Source organism: Lissotriton vulgaris, chromosome 1_1 (assembly GCF_964263255.1).
Source record: "Lissotriton vulgaris chromosome 1_1, aLisVul1.2, whole genome shotgun sequence".
Taxonomy (NCBI): domain Eukaryota; kingdom Metazoa; phylum Chordata; class Amphibia; order Caudata; family Salamandridae; genus Lissotriton; species Lissotriton vulgaris.
The window spans coordinates 819,063,722-819,085,461 of record NC_141685.1 but is presented as its reverse complement, the minus strand read 5'-3'; the positions used below and the strand labels follow the sequence as shown (position 1 = coordinate 819,085,461).

The window sequence follows — 21,740 nt, the reverse complement described above, 5'->3', positions numbered from 1 at the left end:
ATAACGATAATTTCATGCAGTTAATTCCTTATTTAAATGGTGCAGACTAGACCGGAAGTCCTGGAGCACTTTTTATGAGCACCTGTTGCCTGCACCTTCAGGCGCGGGGGAAGAGTGACTTTTGATTTAATAATCACGCTTTCTCGTGTTATTATATACATGGATTCTAAGCGTGTTTGGGATGAATATTAGCCCCCAAACTGCTACTGCCGACACCCGGGACGAACCGGGAACTAAAGCATTGGCTAAAACCCTGGAGAAGCACGTGGATAATGTGCTTTCTAATTTTTTGGAATCACACGATCTGCTTCATTCCACTCAGTCGGGCTTCCGCCCTAATCTTAGCACTGAGACGGCGTTGCTGGAGGTGTCTGAAGCCATCAAGGAGACGCTGGACTCGGGTGGCAGAGCCATGCTTATAATGCTTGACTTGTCGGCGGCCTTCGACACCGTCCCCCATGAGGGTTTGCTCGTCAGACTTCATGAGATCGGTCTAAGGGGGACGGTGCTTAGCTGGTTTACATCTTTTCTGGCTGGCCGCCGACAAACGGTCTGGGCCCCCTTCAGCTCTGCTGAGATGCCGCCACTGGGAGTCGGAGTCCCGCAGGGCTCTGTATTGAGCCTGACTCTCTTTAACATCTTTATGACCCCTCTGGCGGCCCTGGCTGAGTCTTTCGGGGCCCAGATCGTATCCTACGCCGATGACACCCAGCTGCTCTTTACCTGTCGGAAAGGAGAGGACTTTGGTGGAGAGAGTATCCGTGAGTGCCTTGGGGCTGTTTTTAAATGGCTCCAACTGAACAGCCTCAAGTGCAACTCAGATAAATCGGAGGTGCTCTTCTTCGGTTGTCAATCCGATCCAGACTGGCAGGTATGGTGGCCTGCTGACATGTCTCCTCCGGTGCGGTGCGGTCGTCTCAGTTAGCTAAGAATTTGGGGATCAAAAATTGACAAAGGCCTGACTTTAGGATCTCAGATCTTGGCCCTCACTGGCACCTGTTTTGGTCTTCTCCGTTTGCTTCGGAAGTTTTTCCCTTTGCTTTCTGAGGACCACAGTAGGACTACGGTACAGGCCTTGATCGGTTCAAGACTGGTCTACTCCAACGTCCTATATCTTGGCCTGCCGGAATATCTCCTGCAACGGATGCAGGTGGTCCAGAACGCGGCAGCGCGTCCCATTTTTGGCCTGCATAGGCGAGTCAGAGTCTCTGGCTTGCTGCAGTTGCTTCATTGGCTGCCTATCCAGAAGCGGATAGTCTTCAAAGCCTTAACTCTTGCTCACAAGGCCGTTTATGCCACAGGGGCTAAATACCTTCAGAGGAGGCTTGTCTTCTATCGTCCTTCTCGATCTCTGAGATCAGAGTCGATGTTTCTTGCCACTGTTCCTCGTGTGAGGAAGGCCCGTATGGGAGGTCGTTCCTTTACTTTCCGGGCCCCACAGCTTTGGAACTCCCTGCCCCTGACATTGCGCAGCACCTCAAATCTGCTGGCCTTCAGGAAGGGCTTAAAAAAGCTTTTTGCTTCCTAGTTTTCCTTATTCTGCTGACCATGTTCCCCTTTTAATCTGTGTGTTGTGTTTGTCTTTTCAGGCTGTCAATAAAGCGCCGGGACACTCTTTTGAGTAGCCGAGCGCTATTAAAGACACAAAATAACATAACATAACATAACATAACATAACAAGTCAATAGGTAAATTCTCTCCGCGCTGCACTTTTTTGGACACTAAATTAGCATCCCAAGATAGTGTAAAGCCCGAACTCGCCCGAAGTTCTTTGAGCGCATATCATGCGCCTCTGTAGTTTCTACATTCATCTCTCACATATTGCAAGCAGCTAAGAGTCCCCGAAAATCAGCCTGTGACCTCGTCCTACATGAGGCAGCGGCGTTCATTACCCCTTCTCACGTCCTCGGTCAAGCCCATGACCGCATCATGTGGTGTAGCGTTCTAGTCGTCGCACGTCACGTCATGACGTGACGTGCTGGCGGCCATATTGGGCTGCGGGCGCACCGGGCATTAGAGGCGCGAAAGCCCACAGAAACGGCAGATCAGCTCGGCGCTCTCTAGGTAGGGTATAAAGTAAATAAACGGAGTTTAGACAGCAACGACGTCTGGAGTATTTATTGGGTAACCCTCATACATTACAATGGCGACGAGGACGGGATACTGAACCCCTGTACACCAAAGGGAACCAAATCGAGAAAAAAAAACTAAAGTAACCGAGGGAAACACCTCTAGTACCGTGAAAGGAAGATCCCCAGCAGGAAGCAGGACAACAGTGCCAGGCGGCCAAGGAATGCTCAGGGCCAAGGAGAGACCAACAAGCACCCACACAAGGTACCTACCCTAGAGAGCGTGGCAGAGCCCAAACCCCAGAGCGAATAGACAAGTGCGCAAGGGGTGGAGTGAACAGACCCAACAGACACAAAGCGAAGCGCGCCAGATCACATAGAGAACCGCAGAACTAGGAGAACCGCGCTGGCTACGTTAAGAAAGGGCGAGGGGGCAGACACAGAAGGTCCCCAGTCACCAACTGGAAAACAAGAGGAGGACAACACACCGGGCAGCCCCAGAGGTCAAGGCAGCACAATACCCACGATCAAAAGCGAAAAGATGAGTGCGCAAGCGGGATACGCGATGGCGCCAGTGCAATTCCTGCCCAGACCGGGAGAACCTCTGATGAAGTGGGAGGACTGGAGAGAGTACATTGACAATTTCATAGGGGTCTTAGAGGGCGAAAACGAAGAGCAGTTCAACCCCAAGAGAAAAAAACGCATTCTATTACTCAACCTAGGGCCGGAAGGACTCAGAATTTACAAGAGCCTGGTGCCTAAAGAAAGAGGAAACACGGAAGACGATGTGTATGCCCACGCCGCTGATGACCTGAACGAACACTACAGGCCGGCAGTGTGTGTATCGGTAGACCGGTTCAATTTCCAGCAAAGGAAACAACGCCCAGGTGAAACAGTAGAGGAATACGTGGCGGCCCTGAAGAAACTAGCGTCCACATGCAAATATGACGCATGGGAAGAAGAATTCATCAAGGATCAGGTGGTAATGCACACCACATGCACAGTGGTGCAGGACAAGCTGTGGGCCAGCGGGGACACCACGCTGAAGGAAGTGATGGTGATAGTCAAGAGGGCAGAGTTGGCCGCAGGTGTGCAGAGGCGACGAAAAAGGAAATGGCGCCCAGCACCATGGTAAACAAAGTCGACGAAGAAGAGCCCCGCAAAGACAACAAGCACAAGGGGTAGTCGACGAAGGGACCCTACAAATGGCAAGGCAACCCGGGCCCTCCAGGAAAACAGGCAGGGAGCAACAAGAAGTCATGCTACAGATGTGGGAGCTGGTCCCATGAGGCACATGACATGAAATGCCCTGCGTTCCGCGCCAAATGTTTGTACTGCGGCATCGTGGGCCACTATGAGAAGGTATGCCGGAGGAAGGCTTCTAAAAGCATGGTAAAATACATCGGCCAAGAAAGCTAGGAACAGGATGAAGGCACAGAGGAGGACGTCGTCACGGTACTGTGCATTTATGATCAAGTGTTGAGCGTGGATGGCCAAGTGTTGAGCGTGGATGGTAGAAGAATTACGAAACCAGTTCTGGAAATGTCGATAGGGGGAGTGCTGATAAGCGTGGTGGCCGACACGGGTTCGCCCTACACCATCGTCCAGAGAGCGGTGTGGGAGGAGAGCTTTGCACCACACCTAGGCCCAGAACTGGAGAAGCTGGATATCCGCCCAGTCACATATAATGGGGCCCGCATATCCATGGCAGGATTCAGACCATTAAAATTTGAGTTTAGAGGCCGTTCCGCTTTCTGTAAGCTCTACATATCGGAGAGAGGACCCTCGGTCCTAGGATGGCTGGACCAAGGCGACCTGGGCATCAAGTTGGATCCTGGGGGAAAAGAACAAATACTGCTCACCGAATTGGAAACCTGGCCAGATCTTGACAAATGGAAAAGTGAGTACCCCAAAGTATTCGGAGGCACAGTAGGAAGGATGGAAAAAATTCTCACACAAGATAATCCTGAAGGAGGATGCCATACCAGTCGCCCACAAAGTGAGAAATGTGCCTTTGGCAGTGAGAGAAGCAGTACAGGAAGAACTACAGGACTTAGAAAAGAAAGGGATCATCGAACCTATCACGTGCGCGGAATGGCTGGCGCCCTTGGTGGTAGTTATGAAACCAAGCGGGAAGGTCAGGCTGTGTGTTGACCTACGTGAATTGAACAAGAATATCGTGGTGGAGAAGTTCCCCTTGCCTAGAATCGAGGAAATGCTGGCCAGAACCAGGGGAATCAAGTGGTACTCCACTATAGACTTGACCTCTGCCTACCACCAGATTGCACTACACCCTGAGAGCCGCAAATTAACATCGTTCATCACCCCATTTGGGTGCTATCAGTTCCGCCGCATGCCGTTTGGGCTAGCCTCGGCGGCTGCGGTGTTCCAGAAGCTGATGCACCAACTGTTTAAAGACACGGATGGCGTCCAATACTTTCAGGACGACATCCTGGTAATGGGGCGAGACAGACCAGATCATGATTTGAAACTCAGCAAGGTACTGAAAATCCTAGAGGGCAAGGGCCTCACAGCCGAATGGACCAAGTGCAGGATAGGAATGGAGTCGGTGACCTACCTAGGGCACGAAATTGGGGTACGAGGGGTGACCCCGAAAGCAGAGAATGTGAAGGCAATTTGTGAAGTGCCACCGCCCACCAACAAAGAGGAAGTCAGGTCATTTTTGGGCATGGCGGAATATTATTGTAAGTTCATGCAGCACTTCGCCTCCAAGACACATCACATGAGGAAGCTGACGAGAGACAGCACTGAGTTCCGCTGGACGGAGGAAGCGCAAAGTGAATTTGAAGTCATCAAGAAAGAGGTAGCAGGAGCAGTACCACTCCAAGGATATGACCCCCAGGGTAAGACAGTGCTTATCACCAATGCCAGTGACAAGGGGCTGGGAACTGTCTTGATGCAAGACCGAGGTCAAGGAAGGATGGAGACACTTAGCTTCGCATCCCACACACTGAGCGAAACGGAAAAGAAATACAGTGTGATAGAAAAAGAAATGCGGCAGTCGTGTGGGCAATGACCAGATTCAGGCAGTTCCTATGGGGCACACGGTTCCAATTGAAAACGGATCATAAGCCCCTACTGAAAGTGCTAACATCCAGTGGACATGCCAATGCAACGCCCAGGATCTCCAAAATGACCCTAAAACTGCTAGAATTCAGATATGATGTTGAATACATCCCAGGCAGTAGAAACAGAGTGGCGGACTATCTGAGTAGAGCTGCGGCCATGGAACAGAGCGGGGAAGACCAAGCAGGAATAGAAGAATTGGTTGCACTCACGGAAGACCAGGAAAGAGTAATAAGTAATCAAGAGTGGTAAAAAGCGTATGATGAAGACCAGATTATAAAGGAAGTGAAAACATACATCACAAAGGGATTGCCAGACAAAAGACAGACCCGTGAGGACCTCAAACCATTCTATGAAATCAGGGAGGAGTTGTCGATGGACGACCAAGGAGTGTTTGTGTACAGGGGGGAGAAGGTCATCCCCCCGGAAGGGATGTACCATGTTACAACGCATACCGTTACAACTACCTACTATTACAACGCGACCATTACAACGTATACCATTACAACGCATAGCGCTTTGAGGTGCTGGATAGTGGTAAGTATAATTTACTATTCTAACTCCAGTCCCCGTGGACCCTAGGGAAGGTGTTGGATAGTAAATTATACTTATTCCCTATCCTAGAGCGCCCCCCAGCGCAATGCGTTGTAATGGTATGCGTTGTAAAAGTCGCGTTGTAATGGTAGTGCGTTGTAACAAATGCGTTGTAACAGGTGTATACCCCCCGGAAGACATCATCCCCAAGTTATTAAACATGCTCCACGAAGGACATTTGGGAATAGGAAAAATGAAGCTGAGGACCAAGCAAAACTACTGGTGGCCAGGAATGGATGTAAGGGCCGAGAGACATGTCAGGGACTGCTCACAGTGCCAAGGGGCAGATAAAACACTCAAGCCACTACGCCCGGCTATAGGAAAATTTTACCCCCCGCAGAATCCTTGGGAGGAGTTGTCAGTGGACATCCTGGGCCCGATCCTGGATGTACACTGAGTCCAAAAATACGTGTGTGTCCTCATGGATAGGTACTCGAAATGGCCAGAGTTGAAAGTAGACGAGGCGATGGACACAGAGACCATCATAAAATTCTGACACCTTTGTGAGGGAAGGTATCCCAAAGTCCATCCTAAGCGACAATGGCCCCCAATTCAGATCAGAGGAATGGCATTCTAGCCAAACACACGTCCATCTACCATCCTGCCGGAAATGGACTAGTAGAGCGATTTAACAGGGTGGTGATGGGATCGGTCCAGGCAGCTATCTCCAACAACAAAGACTGGGAAAGGGAGATATGGCACATGGTGTGGGCGTACAGAATCCCCCCCACAGGGACAGGATATAGTCCCTTCCAGATTTTGAGGGGTCGCGAACCATTCACTCGGGACAACCGAGTATGGAAGGAAAAAACCATAACGAGCGAGTCGTCCCCGGCAGTGGTGCGAGCCAACTTGGTAAAAGCACAAGCCATTTACTCGAGACACTACAACAACCGAAAAAACGTGAAAGAGACAGATCTGAAAAAGGGCGAATGGGTGCGAGTAAAGTTGGCCACGCTACAAAGAAAGGGAGACAGTAAATACAGTAAGCCAAGGCAGGTCAAGGAAGTGCTAGGCAGAGCGGCTCTGCTAAGTGATGGAAACGTGTGGTCCCAGGATCGCATGGCAAGATGTAACAGAGTCCTAAGATGGGACCAAGGTGGAGCAGACCTAGAAGACATGGAGGAAAGAAACGTGGAGCAGGAACAAGCCGAGGTGGAACTGGACTGGAGAAGAGGAGAACAACAGGAAGAGAGAACTGATGACAGCAGCCAGAGGGCTGAGAGGGAAGGAGACATGAGGAGACGAGATGAAAGCGCGGCTGCGCTGGGCGATGGAGGAGCGGGCATAGAGACTCAAGAAAGGGAGACTCTGTCCACTCCGGTGAGGCTGACCCGAAGGGGAAGACCGGTGGTGATACCGGCGAGGTTTCGAGACTTTGACATGGACGGCGGACTGTGAGTTAACAGTTGCATTGTTTGGAAAAAGGGGAGATATGTAGTGTAGCGTTCTAGTCGTCGCACGTCACGTCATGACGTGACGTGCTGGCGGGCCATATTGGGCTGCGCGCGCACCGCGCATTTGAGGTGCGAAAGCCGACAGAAACGGCAGATCGGCTCGGCGCTCTCTAGGTAAGGTATAAAGTAAATAAACGGAGTTTAGACAGCAACGACGTGTGGAGTATTTATTGGGTAACGCCCATATATTACACATCAGCCCTGCCCCCTAAACGCATCTAGTTTCTAGGGATACAGGCGGCTGGGGCCCGGGGCCTCCCACACTTTAAGTGGCTCTTCAGGCGTACCCCCCAAAAGTCATCAGGCCGCTTATTCCATATGGGGGGGTGGTACATGTGTACCCTCACCCACATATTACCAGCGGCGGTTCTACCATGGGGGCGTTTGGGCGCCGCCCCCCCTGCTTTCTCGCCGTGCGAGAAGAAGGCAGGAACAAATGGTAGTTCTTTATTTATAACTACCATTTGTTTCTGCCTGCCCTTCTCACACAGCGAGAAAGCAGTCAGCAGAACAGAACTTCGAGCCTCAGGGCAGGGGGGAGTGGCTTGGGGGAGTGGCTTGACCAATGTTGTTAATACTGATTGTTTGGACAGCCTGAGAGGCTGTCCAAACAGACAGTATTAGCAACAGTGGGCAAGCCGCTCCCCCAAGCCACCTCCCACTCTCCATTCTGCAGGATGCAGACTAGGGAAAATGACGAGTTTAGGGCAGCCGGCCGAACCAATCAGCGCCGGCTGCCATGGAGGGGAGGGAGGCTGCCTGCAGCCTCCAGTGACGACGAGAGCCCACACGACCACGTCAGACGCAGCGGCGGCACGGGCATCCAAATCGAGGAAGGCGGGAGTCTGCACTGCAGTTTCGGGACGGGACTCGGGAAGCCAAGGTAAGTTTTTTTTATATTTATTTTTGCCAGTGCCATGTGTTTTGATTAGCTTGCGCGGTGAGGGTGTGCAGTGGAGCTGGCATGTTGTCTCCTGGCGCTGGCGCTCCTTAATGGCAGTGTGGCAATCGCGGCAACTGGTGGAGGAGTCGGAGTAATTACAGGGCCATTCCTGCTTTGGGGTTCATAAGTCATTCATTCAGTGCGGCAGTGCGCCTTCAGTTCTGAGACTGAAATACATAGAGTGAGTCATTGGGTGTGAGACTCTTTCCTTGACAGCAGGCCGCGCTCCAAGATGTGAGACACACAACCAACGAGTGAGGTTGCTGGACGCCAGTGTTCATTGCACAGCGAGCTGTTCCTCGCCGGGTGCCAAACTGCTCCACAAATGATGCTTAAAAAAAGCACAACACTTTCTTTCTCGGCCGGCAGCCTGGCCTCCCCTGGGCACACGTTTCATGCGCAGCCTTTCTCCCTCCCTCCCTCCCTCCGGCTCCCCCGTCCCTCCATTCTCTAGCACGATATTTCACTTTTCTTTCTGTCACAAGAGATTTGCGCCGTTAATCACACGACAGAAAAAATAAACAGAAAGGAGGCGCGGGAGGGGTGAAAGAATGAGAATTTAATTTAATGTTTCTTCTCAGCGAGCAAGCAGCAGGTGGGGAGGAAGGGGGTGCGTCTGGAAGAAGGGGGGGGGGACTTTGTACTATCATGTAATGGAACGGGAATGGCTGGTGAAATACGTTTCTATTTATTAGTATACACTCGGAGTACAGAAACAATGTCATTCGCTACCAGTCCTTCATCCTGAACATTTACGCCCTACCACTTTCAAATGTCACCAGCCGCCACTGCATATTACCCAATTACAACCACTTGTCACCAATTTTGTGGCACCGCAACATAAATAAATGCTGAGAGAGCAGTAAGTGTCCCAACTATTCACATCCACAACCACCAAAACAGCCTGCCTCTGCTCCTCTCGCGCTTGGAGCCGGAACAAGGGCAGCAGTCCCACGACCGCCCCCTCTCGGAGCTATGCCAGAAGTCAAAATTCTTAACCTCCAGCGGTCCCACATGCCTCAAATCACTCCCGGGACCACTAGCGTGCGGACCTACATGGGGGCTTGCCGGGGCTTTGCGCATGCGTCCCTGATTGCCTGCGCTCTCCCATTCACGGCCTCTCTGAGGAACCAAGACCATAAGGGCCCCCAGTACAACAAAAGTGGATCACCTTTTGCGACCCCACTTGCCCCCAAACACTACTGCGGCCATGGCAGGGGCTTAGCACACGTGACTATGCCTCTGCACTCCCACTGCCCACTCGCCTGAAGACGGCGATGGAATCATAACCCATCCCATAGCCCATCCCCGAGAGGGGACGACTCACTGCAAGGGAAACCACCCGGCGACCATAGAAAATAGCACACCGACGCCAGACCAGGCCTCTGGACGGAGCGACCAGAGGGGATACAAACGGCATCAGGGTGAGGGGACAAAGAGGCCGCCAGTTGGGCGGGGGAGGATTATATACCTCTCCCCACCCCCACCCCGGCCGGAAGTGACGAGCCAGACCCTAGGAGGGTCTGGAACACTGGGCTGCTCAGTTGTGCCATCTTGTGGCACTAAAGGGCCGCCCTCTTATGAGGGTCCCCTGCGGGGACGAGTCGGTCATCCCGCATTCTGGCATGCATTGCTCACATTTGCCTTTTAGCTTGCTGGCGGATGTTCAGGTGGTGGGGAAGGCTCTTGATTAGAGCAGGGATTAGAAGAGGCGAGTAGCTGTGCACTGTGCTATGCTTTTTTAACAAAGCGCCATCTTGACTCTGTCAGGGCAGGAGATGAAGCATCCTCCCAGGGAAGCCTCCATTGTTTGACTCCTGCCTTCCCGTATGTGGCACTTACACAGTAGAACAGCGGAAAATGATGTGTAATGTCATTTTTTAGGTTGTTTGTTGGCTTCTTTTTTGGTCTGCAGAGCTGTTTTTTTCCTGTTGATTTCTGTGACATTGCCAACAACATTGTGTGCAGCAAGCATACATGTCTTTCATGCCTTTTAAAGTGCGCATATAGCTAGTTTTTACTAATTCAAAGCTGCCCTGATTTATACGCGTGCACCTCTTTTTAGCTATCTGAATTGAAAATGGAGGTAAATTTATTTCAGTTTTTTCGGCCTGCTGAGTTGTTTTAACTATTGATTTCCATGATATTACCAGCAACATTGGCTGCAGCAAGCACACATACCTGCAGTCTCTCATGCCTTGCAAACCATGTATACATCTTGTCTTTACTAATTCAGAGCTGCCCTGATTAACACATGTGTGCCCCTTTTGTTTTAGCTATCTGACATAAAAATGGGGTTAACTTTTATTTTGGTACCCGGCCATATTTTCTGACCCCGCCCACTCGTATGTTTCCTATGACTCACCATACAATGCAGATGTGCCAGAGGCTGGTGCACCTGACAGGCAGGTGGGGCTGGGGTCACTCAGTCACCCAGCTTTTTATAGGCATCTGTCTCAGTGGCGGCTCGCCGAGGGAGTGCTGTGGGGAGGTGAGGTGGTGAGGGTGGGGGAAGGGCAGGGCGGGGGGGGGGGGGTAATGGAGTCTGAAATATGACGGACCAGAAGTAATGTAAGTAATTACATAAATGGAACAATTTACCTTGTGCGAGCTGCATCGCCACTCGGCGATGCAGCACGTGCAAGGTAAATTGTTTTATTTATTTAATTACTTACCTTACTCCAGTCCGTCATATGTCAGACTCCACTACCCTCCCACTCTGCCCCTCCCCGCCCCACAGCAGCACTCCCTCGACGAGCCGCCACTAATCTGTCTGTTAACAACTGAATTACTCTGATCACCCCACCCCTTTTAAGACTGGCTATGTAACATGGCTTAAAGTAAAAAAAAAAAAAAAAAAAAGCACTATGATACGGACAGCCTTGACTGCGTCAAAACGTTCTTTTTTTACTTCAAGCCTTGTTACGCAGCTGCTCAACTGCTCTGCAACATGTAAAAAAACATTGACAAACTCAATAGATTTTGCATTGGCGAACCCTACTGGATTTGCTGATGCTTGTTACACTGGAGTGCTTCTTAGTCCCTGTTAAATTGCTTATCGGATATTTTTGTAGGGTATATCACAAACCCCCCTTATTATATTAATGGCCCCATCTAAAGAATCCAAGAGTCGGGTCCGTGGCGAGCACGACTTTTTAGGTCTCGGCTGGCGAAAGCAGCGGGCATCTCGTCATATGAGAGCTGCTTGGAATCAGTTTCAGTTTATAAACTTTATTCGACAGTTTAAAAAAACGTCATAAAAGTACACAAATAAAATCGAACATGTAACATTACACAGGGAAAGTACATATCATCATGGTTTGTTTTCAGGGCATACAGAAGTCAACCAATAAAAAAAAACGAAGTAATAGCTAAAAAACCATACTTTTTCTTGCAGCAACAGATTTCAGGATAAAGGTTGCGATAAAAAAACACAGATCCGGGCTAGCAAGCGAAAATAACAATTTCATGGCATTTGATGTAGAAGACACAGAATATTTTTTAAATAACGGTTTCAGATAAACAATACGTAGGGCTTTATAAAGGGGGCAGATTAACATAAAATGCAAGGTACTTTGTTTGGTTAATCCATCACATGGACAAGCAGATGTTGGATAATTTTTCATCTTTGGAAAGGCCACAAGATTGTGGACAATACCTAGTCTAAATCTGGATAGGACGAATTGGTGAGATTGCCTGTAAATGATTTTAAGATAGGTAGGCAAACCAGGACCCTCGTTTACATTGGAGGAATAGAAAGCATGGGTTGAGTAATTACTTGTATCTGCTTTCCGTTTATCGAATTTTACCCTCAAAAATTCTTCTTTCACCTCCTTTTTGGATAGAGTAGTTACAATATCGGGTTCATTACGTACATCCAAATCAAAGAGTTCTTTAAAGGTAGTGGTCACATACTTTATCCATGGTATATTTTTGAAATTATCCAAAAGCAAACAATCTTTGATAATGCTCTTTGTGAAGCTTGTTTCGTCCTTCAGCCAAATAGACCTCCATACCAGGAGGGGTCTCAATTTGATTAAATCGGCTATATGGTCCATCCTTAGTTCCTCGTGGACCAGGTAGTTAGATGCCGATGATGGTAAACAAAGTAACCGTTTCAGAAACAGATTTTCCAGGATTTGCAAGTCTCTGTTAGACCCGTGCCCCCATACCCCGGACCCATAAAGCGCTATTGATGAACATCTGTGTCTATAAATATTTAGCATTACTGGAATCCGTCGGCTGCCCAGTTTATTGGCAAAACGGAAGACACCTAGTGAAGCCTTCCCCATCCTGGCTTTTATGTTAGTTTGTTCTGGTGTCCATGAGCCCCGACTATTAAAAGTAATGCCCAGATAACAGAAGTTATCTACAACCTCAATTCTGTTATCTTTAAAATAAAAAGACTTAGGGTGATTCACCTTTTTGCCACAAACCATTATGAATGTTTTAGAGTTGTTGATTTTGAGTTTCTTACCCTGAATAAAATCATAAAAACAGTTCATTAGCCGCTGGAGGCCGATTGGGGTTCTAGATAATAAAACAGTGTCGTCCGCATATAACAACACTGGAATAGGTAGGCCTCCTGCTTGTGGTGCATCAGCTTGGACCTGTTTTAATTCTTGTTCCATAGAATTAATAAAAAGGGAAAAAAGCAAGGGGGCCAATACGCACCCCTGCCTAATGCCTGATTTTACCATAATCTTTCTCGTACACTCTCCTGCTGGTCCATATCGAATCTGTGTGGAAAGATTGGAATATAACCTAGCTAAGAAATGGATAATAGCTGAGGGCGCTCCCATATCAAGAAGGGTTGTCCACAGCAGGGAATGATTCACCAGGTCGAAGGCACTGGAGAGGTCCGCAAAACAAAGGAATAAGGAGCCGGATTTGACCTTAGTATATTTACCTATTAAAAGGTTGAGGTTGATGCACTGGTCAATGGTTCCCAAACCCTTTCTAAAGCCATATTGGGATTGTGCCAGGATATTATTATCGGTCGCCCACTCCTCCAGGCGTAGCAGTAGTACCCGGCTCATAATTTTAAGGGAGGAGTCTAAAAGGGAGATGGGGCGGTAGTTTTTAGCCTCCCCTCTATCTCCCTTCTTATAAATCGGAATAATAACGGATTCACTCCAGGTTGCCGGAGTGGAGTAGTCAGTGGCAGCATTAAAGACCTGGGTCAATAAAGGGCTCCAGAGGGCCAGATCATGTTTGTAAAGATCTATCGGGACCCCGTCGGGTCCTGGGGCTTTACCTCCTTTACTGGAATTAATTGCCGTGGCTAATTCTCGGATGGTAATTCCCAAAGGCTGCGGAGTCAGCAAGGGTTCATACAGATTTTATCATAAGACTCCTCAGGGGGGTCAAAAATTCCTGAAAAATATCGGACCCAGCTATCTTCGCTTACTAATGCGGTAAGTACTGGGAAATCTTCTTTCTGGAGGAATGGGGCGTTAATAGTACTCCAAAACAATTTACAGTCCCGGAGAGCTGCAGCACTATCCAAATTGTCCCAGGCTTGTTCCCGGAGTTCATTTTTCCTGCGTTTTAGTTCTATATTATAATTGGACCTCAAGGTTTTGACCACTTCCCTGTCTCTTGGGAGATTGGACAGTGCTTTCTTAAGAGTTTTTAGCGCTGTTGTACAGGCTTGGTCAAACCAGCCAACCTTATCCCGTCTGGTATTGTTCTTATTGTTAGTAAAAATTCTATTAATAATAGTGCCAAGTTCCTCAAAATCCGCTATAATACCCATAGGGGGGGCATTGACTTCCAGACAGCGAAATATCTGTCTGGAACCACCTACCACAGCTGTACTATGTAGTTTTTCTGATTTTTCCGAACACCACTTTATCCGGGTTCCATTAGGCCTACTTGGAACAATATTATCAACAACCCTGCCTGTAGGCGTATTTCTGGGACCCCAGATAAGAATAGACATAGTTAGGGCATTATGATCGCTCAGACAATAGTCCTTAATAATTGGCACTGTACAGAATGGCACCAAAAGGGTTGAGATCAACAGATGGTCAATAACCGACACAGTATCCCTCCCTTTGAAAGTTGGAACTATATTGCCCATTTTATCAAGAGCTGGTTGGTGGATAACTAAATCAAATTTTAATAGCAAACCGTTAAGGGAAGTCCCATATGGGGAGTGTTGAAAATGTGCTTGATTCTCCCCCGAATCCCCATCAAACCCACAAACTGGGGTGTGAGAGTGCGGGCACGTTCTGATGTTAAAGTCCCCTCCCCATAAGATGTCATAAGATGTGTGGGATTTATTACAAATTTTATTCGAAAAGGCTTCCAGTTCGTCCACGACTAGGGTGCTGGTAGGATCAAATGTATTATTGTAATGATTGATCAGTAGGGTGTTCCTACCCTTTTTGGCTTGTAGTTCCAGAATTTGTGAATGTGTGCCAACAATAGAATATGAACCTACAGTTATCGGGAGATCTACTGATATTAGAACAAGCAGGCCCCCTTTTGCCCTCCCCATAACGGATTCCTGGGCAACACAATTATAAGAAACAAAACCATCAAAGTGAATGTCTATAGTGGACCATGTTTCCTGTAAACATAAAATATCAAACCCATGAATAAGTTCCCTCCACCCTAGAGCCGAAGCTCTCTGACGCCACCCAGCTATATTCCAGCTCACCATGGAATACCCTTGATCACTTGAAGTAGATATCTCTTCAAAAGGAGAAATCATTGTACATCCCCTATCAGCAATAGCCTCAGCTGGTGGTGAAGGATGGGCTTCAGTTGGTTTATCCGGAGTTAGGGGGATCAGATCGGGTAAATCAGAAGTTATTTTGCCACCCATTACTGGCAAGGTGTAATATTCCACAGTAACCCCGCTATCGAAAAAATTAGTCTCGTTGGGTAGAGGGGGAACAGTGGTACATGCACTGGGTAGTCAGTCGACTCCTTCAAGCCCATCAAGACAGCTGTATCGATTATAATTCCAGAAGGTGTTCTGCGGGGTCTGAAATGGGGGCAATCTGGGGTGTTTTGGGTGAAAAGGCCTTCTCCTACGTTCAACCCTAGTCCAGTCATTGCTTCCATCATAATACATGGGGTTAATCGGTGGTGGGAAGAAAAAGGAGACAGGGAGAGTCTGGATAGTAGAATCTAATGACCTATTGACACCCGCACATATGTAAGACACTGTACGTGGATCTCTAAAACTGACAGTGATACAATCTCCCTTAATGGATTTTGGGGTTTTACCAACCCATGGTACCCTCCTCACCATGATAACTTCATTGTGCAGGTGTGCCGGTAGGGGTCGGTTCCAATTAAGCCATTTTATAACTTGGTTTTTAAGGGAACTAAAGGTTTCAGTTTCACCCCTATCTAATGGAGGTGCTCCTGCCAGAATTACCATAAACCGGTTGGCCTCCGGTGGAAGATCGGGCCGTCTAGTTCTTGGTGTTTTGAGATCTTCGGGTGGGGGCCCTTGGGTATCGATAGACATAAGTGCAGGTGGGATATGCAAACCTGGGGGGGGCCTGGAATATTCTGTGGGGCAACTAGGCTAACCGAGTTAGAAACTTGGGGAACAGGTTGGGTGCTTACGGTCGTTGGAACAGGAATTTGGGACACAGTAGTTGGATGAATAATTTGGGGAGTAGGCATACTAGGAGGGAGACCAGAACTATTAGGCTTGGTGGAGTTAGCTAAAAGAATAGCAGTTGATTTCTCTATATTAGACATTCTGAAATCAAGCCTATCTAGTTTGGCCTCTAATGGAAAAATAATCGATTTTAGTAGGGTTGCAATTTTATCCATAGATATATCGTTACAGGGTGGGCTCCCTTCACAGTTGGAATTCAACAATACAGATTGTCCATCTATTTTGGCTGTTTTAGATGCCCTCCCCGTATTTTTACCCTTACTGTTATACTGTCTCTTCCGTTTCTTAATAGCCCCTTCTTTCCCCCCCCTGAGTGGTAAGGAGGGTAGTATTTCCATCATTTACAGAGGGAAAGGAAACATTTGCACAATCAGAGACAAGGCTAGAATCAGCTACGGTAATGGGGGGATTAGATATAACAACAGAATCTACACTTAGCGGAGGGGCAGAATCGGGAAGTAAAAGTTGGGCATCCACAACAGGCAAGTAGTCAGTAGGTCTTTCAGGAGTTTTAGCATTTGCTAAAGGGCCCATACTAGAGCGTTTAAGAGACATTAGTTCCTTGGACAGTCGTTTCTCCAGTGTGACAATTTCTTTGTCAATAATGTTATTAGCCCTAGTAAGAAACTTCTCCATACCTCCTGCGGCAGATTGAGATCCTCCAGCCAACAGGGATTTGCTCCTGGTTTCGCGTCCGACCATGATCCACAGGAAATCAGGCAGCAGGAAGAATTAGGGGGGTAGCCCGGTCCGGTCACTGCCGGTCACGAACGGGCAAAAACGGGCCCGCTCTTGGCCCGGTCTTCGCCCGCTTCGTCGTCCGCGCGCGTCCCGCGTACGCGTTCCAGGCGTGGTTAAAATAGAGGAGGAGAGAAGGGGGCGGGAAGAGGAACAAGGTGCGCGCGGTGGACGGCGCTAGCACTTCTGGACCTCGCAGTCCCGCTCCCAAAGCAAATGACGGATCAGGCTCTCCCCCTGCCGAGGTGACCGAGCCGATATGCTCCCAGGTCGCAGGATAGTCTAATTCAAGGGCTCCGCTGCAGTTCTTGACCCCAGAGCGGCCACAAGCACAGTACAGCAATCCACACGCTGCTCGAGCGGCACCCGCGCCAGCGGGGGCCGCGAGGAGTTTTAAGGATTTCCAGGCAGGTCGGAGGGAGAAGGGGGCGGGAAGAGGAACCAGGTGCGCGCGGTGGACGGCGCTAGCACTTCTGGACCTCGCAGTCCCGCTCCCAAAGCAAATGACGGATCAGGCTCTCCCCCTGCCGAGGTGACCGAGCCGATATGCTCCCAGGTCGCAGGATAGTCTAATTCAAGGGCTCCGCTGCAGTTCTTGACCCCAGAGCGGCCACAAGCACAGTACAGCAATCCACACGCTGCTCGAGCGGCATCCGCGCCAGCGGGGGCCGCGAGGAGTTTTAAGGATTTCCAGGCAGGTCGGAGGGAGAAGGGGGCGGGAAGAGGAACCAGGTGCGCGCGGTGGACGGCGCTAGCACTTCTGGACCTCGCAGTCCCGCTCCCAAAGCAAATGACGGATCAGGCTCTCCCCCTGCCGAGGTGACCGAGCCGATATGCTCCCAGGTCGCAGGATAGTCTAATTCAAGGGCTCGGCTGCAGTTCTTGACCCCAGAGCGGCCACAAGCACAGTACAGCAATCCACACGCTGCTCGAGCGGCACCCGCGCCAGCGGGGGCCGCGAGGAGTTTTAAGGATTTCCAGGCAGGTCGGAGGGAGAAGGGGGCGGGAAGAGGAACCAGGTGCGCGCGGTGGACGGCGCTAGCACTTCTGGACCTCGCAGTCCCGCTCCCAAAGCAAATGACGGATCAGGCTCTCCCCCTGCCGAGGTGACCGAGCCGATATGCTCCCAGGTCGCAGGATAGTCTAATTCAAGGGCTCGGCTGCAGTTCTTGACCCCAGAGCGGCCACAAGCACAGTACAGCAATCCACACGCTGCTCGAGCGGCACCCGCGCCAGCGGGGGCCGCGAGGAGTTTTAAGGATTTCCAGGCAGGTCGGAGGGAGAAGGGGGCGGGAAGAGGAACCAGGTGCGCGCGGTGGACGGCGCTAGCACTTCTGGACCTCGCAGTCCCGCTCCCAAAGCAAATGACGGATCAGGCTCTCCCCCTGCCGAGGTGACAGAGTCGATATGCTCCCAGGTCGCAGGATAGTCTAATTCAAGGGCTCCGCTGCAGTTCTTGACCCCAGAGCGGCCACAAGCACAGTACAGCAATCCACACGCTGCTCGAGCTGCTTGGAATCAATACAGACTCCAAAGCTCTCATAGGCAGAGTTGAAGCCCGGCCCATCTTTCTCAATCGCTGGTGTCATCTTCCATGCAAAACTCTGGCTTCTAATTGTAAAGGAGGTTTCTTAGTCCCTCCTTGTTGCCGCCTTGTCTCCTTTTGGCCTTGCCCACCGGGATTGGATCGTTTACTGGTGGCATGTTACTATCTCCTTTAATTACATGGTGAGGACTTTTTAGGTCTCGCCTGAGCCAGCGCATGCGCTGCTCTGGTAAGACATTTAGTTAGTGGGCTTTTAAAAGTCCTACCATGTGCGGCATATTGCGTGAGGCTACGTGCACAGGCACGAGCAGAGGAGCAATCTGGCTCTCCTCTCGCTCTCCCGCATGCACGCCTCACTCTGCCTCTGTCTTGCTTGCCCCTCCCCCACCACAGAGCACGTCTCGTGGCCGCGTGTGTTGTGAAATCAGCCACACGCCTTTTTTTTCATATAAAAGTGCATCTTTTGTCTTGTTAAATGTCTCTGCAGTGCATACTGTAGAATCGCTGGGCGTATCTATATACTTTCCGTTATAGAAATCAACAAAAACAAGTATTGGTCCTCCTATCAGGCAAAAGCTGCCGACTTGGAAGCTGGGACACCAGGTTCCAATCTCGGCATTGACTCAACATCTTGTGATTTTGCGCACATTACTTAATACTTACTGCATGGGGAAAAACAAATATGTTCTTATATAACTGGTGCTCACGTAATGCGCTGCAATAATTTCCGGTTGAGTGCGCACTTTAAAAAAAAAAAGCTGCCAGCAGCATTGCTGCAATGAAGCTCATTGAACTGCTGCTGAGAAGCTGTTTGCACATCCGTCTCTTTACTGCAAAAATCGGTTGGCCCAAAAAATAGCACAGCTTCCCATTATACTAGTATGGTTTTCCTTGTATAAGCACCTAGGATGAGCATAAAGCTTAGAGTGACCGCCCCTTTCCTTGACATCACTGTGTGAGGAGGGTGGGGTATGTAAACGGCCAGCGTGACTTTCTCCTCTATAGCGAGTTTATGTGGCAAGGATCTCGATGCATCGGGTGTGTAAAGGTTTTTGTTTTGGGGGTCCAACGTCTGTGACCTGGGTTAGTTCCTTCCGTAGTAAATGGTCTAAGGAGTGTTGCATAGAGGCCTTGATAGCGTACCTCCTTGAGCACGCTGAACAGGGATGTTCCCGGGTTTTGCTACCTCGCTGAGACATGCCGGTGGCGCAGTCGCAAGCGTTGGGGACCCTCTCCCTCAGTGCAGCCCCTCTTCCCCACCACCCCCTTGCCTCCTGGGTGCCCCAATTTATTGCTGGTGTGTTTTTCCTAGAGCTGGCCTGGGTTCTCACATATTTTCGTGCATCGGATGTTTGACCTGTAAACAGCCATGCATACAGCTCCACGTGTGGGTACGTGCGAAATCATGGCAGTTTACAGAGTGATATCTTAACACCATCAGTGCTGCAGCAATTCCCACTCTGTGCTGACTCTCATTTATTCCCATTGTTCATGACGAGCTCAGCTCGTCATGAGTGTACGAGAGGTGTACCTCATGACGAGCTGAGCTCGTCATGAGCATCGAAGGGGTTAATGGCATTTACTGAATGACTTCCCCTTCCGTTGGGATAAATGGGGTTAGGCTAGTACAGGGCAGCGGCTGCCATCTTTTGTCTGCTACCCAGGAATGGCAGACACAGGAAGGCGGCCATCTTTGAGAGCTATTTCTTCCAATGTGTAGGGGACCGGCACACCACCTCGTGTAGAGAGGCAGGTCAGTAGCTTGAAGGCAGAAGTAACAGTGGGGAGAGATTAAGGCTTTAAGTGTGGACACTGCACCACACCTAGTTAAAAGACATGAACCTAAGCCTTTTCATTTAAGCAGATGGGATGCTTGAATTAAGGAGAACTGGTATGTTCAATGTAGAGTTGTCCCCTCATGTAGGTATGCAATAGCTTTCCACTCCCTCTTTTTCTTGGGTCTCACCTCGGACAGCACGCTCGGCTTGCGCGACATTTTGTTTGCTTTTAGGGGAATTACGGCGCACCATTGCCTACCATTGGTTGGCTTTATTGTAGCTCTTATTTCCTTGCTTGTGTTTAGTCAGCACATGCAGCATTAACTGATTTGTATGCCTTTGTCCACCATGGCACATGTGCTGCCCATTTGCCCAAGTCCATTTCACTGCGCATAGAGCTACTTTCTGTTACAGTTAAACAAGGGTGCATGTATTTGCAGGCAGCCCCAGCGTTGTTGCAGAACTCCTGTCAGTGTGGGCTGCATCATTGGGGTTTTTCCCCATAATTTTCATGCAATTAAATTTCTTAATGCACAATCCTAATACAATTTAAGTGGGTGAAGGTTGTGTAGAGACTTACTATGCTTACGTTTTACATTTTTGTTGAGGCTGTGTGGTGGGAGGCTAACTATTGGCACAAAAGGATGACTTTAATACGTGTTAGACTTCTGATATATATGAAGCTGCCTTTTAAGTTCTGACGCGCCAGTACGTGCAATAAGGACAGGCTTATTTGTTTTTAAAATTTCAACTGTTGCACTATTGACAGCTCACACCATTGTTTTTCCTCCTTTTTTCTTTCAGATGAAACTACATCTCCGGAATTGCTATATGGACAAAAACTGCAATAGAAGCACAATAAATAATCTTCAATAAAAGATTGTTCTTGAAAATTGAATGTCTGTTGTGTGGTTTTTTTTTTGGGGGGGGGTACGTTCAATTTGTGTTCATTATTTTGATGGCTTTTGACATGCACTCTCTTTGAACCATTGGTAACTCAAACAATTGCTTCACTGGCCAAGCAACAGTGCAAGAGGAATACCTTGTTTATAACTGGAGCTTCATGGACCAAACCTAAGTAGTTCTTTTAACAACAAGTTACATGCATTGTGGTTAAGTAAGGGAATTGTGGAATGCTTTAGGGGCAACTTTAGATTAAGCTGTGTTGCAACTTGACTGTGGGTAGATAATGTTGATAGTTAAGGCACAGGAGATGTGCTCTAAATCATTGGTACCTAAGGGTTTCCCCATTCAAGTTCATAACATCTGTTATGTGCACAATTGTGTTCCACTCACATCCAATGCTAATACTTTTTTTTTGGGTGAGTCGCAAAGAAATGTGCACAGCTCAGAGTTAACTGCCAGAACTCTAGTCCAGCCCTCTTCTGTCGCTGCTTACTCTTGCACCTCCTGGTGCTTGCCCAGTCCACAGATCGCCCCATCACTGCTTCTCGTGGTCAGTGTGGTTATGCCTATTGGTTTCTTCCCCCCAGAAGATTACCCTGGAGCTCTGTACAATCTCACTTTCTTCTCCCTATTCCTTACTTATTAGAAATGCAATAGGTCTTACATTTTTTTGTGCTAGAGCTATTGGTTTTGCAAATAACAATTTCTTTTACCCTTGTTTGAGTGGAATTATGTGGGTTGTATCGGATTTTTTAATTGTGTGGCTTGGAATTGTGTGGTATGGAGTGGAATTGTGTAGTGTATATATGTGGCATGGTGTGCAGTGGAACTATGTAGAGCGCAGTGCTGTAGAGTAAAGTTTTGTAGAGCAGAGTGGCACTGTGTATATTGCAGTGGAGTGGCACAGATTGTAAAAGAGTGGCTTGGTGTGGTGCTCATTGCCGTGCTTGGAGGTATAGGAAAGCATCAAACAT

At 49.0% G+C, this 21,740-nt stretch overlaps 1 protein-coding gene and 1 non-coding gene across 2 annotated transcripts in view; one reads left to right on the top strand and one right to left on the bottom strand.

Annotated features, from left to right (window-relative positions):
* MGST3 (microsomal glutathione S-transferase 3) overlaps nucleotides 1-21,740 on the bottom strand; it is a 157,267-nt gene that overhangs the window by 99,892 nt on the left and 35,635 nt on the right. The window lies entirely within an intron of this gene.
* LOC147747954 (small nucleolar RNA SNORA50) lies at nucleotides 20,831-20,966 on the top strand. Its single transcript, XR_015300179.1, has one exon. It is a non-coding gene; the product is annotated as a small nucleolar RNA SNORA50 (small nucleolar RNA).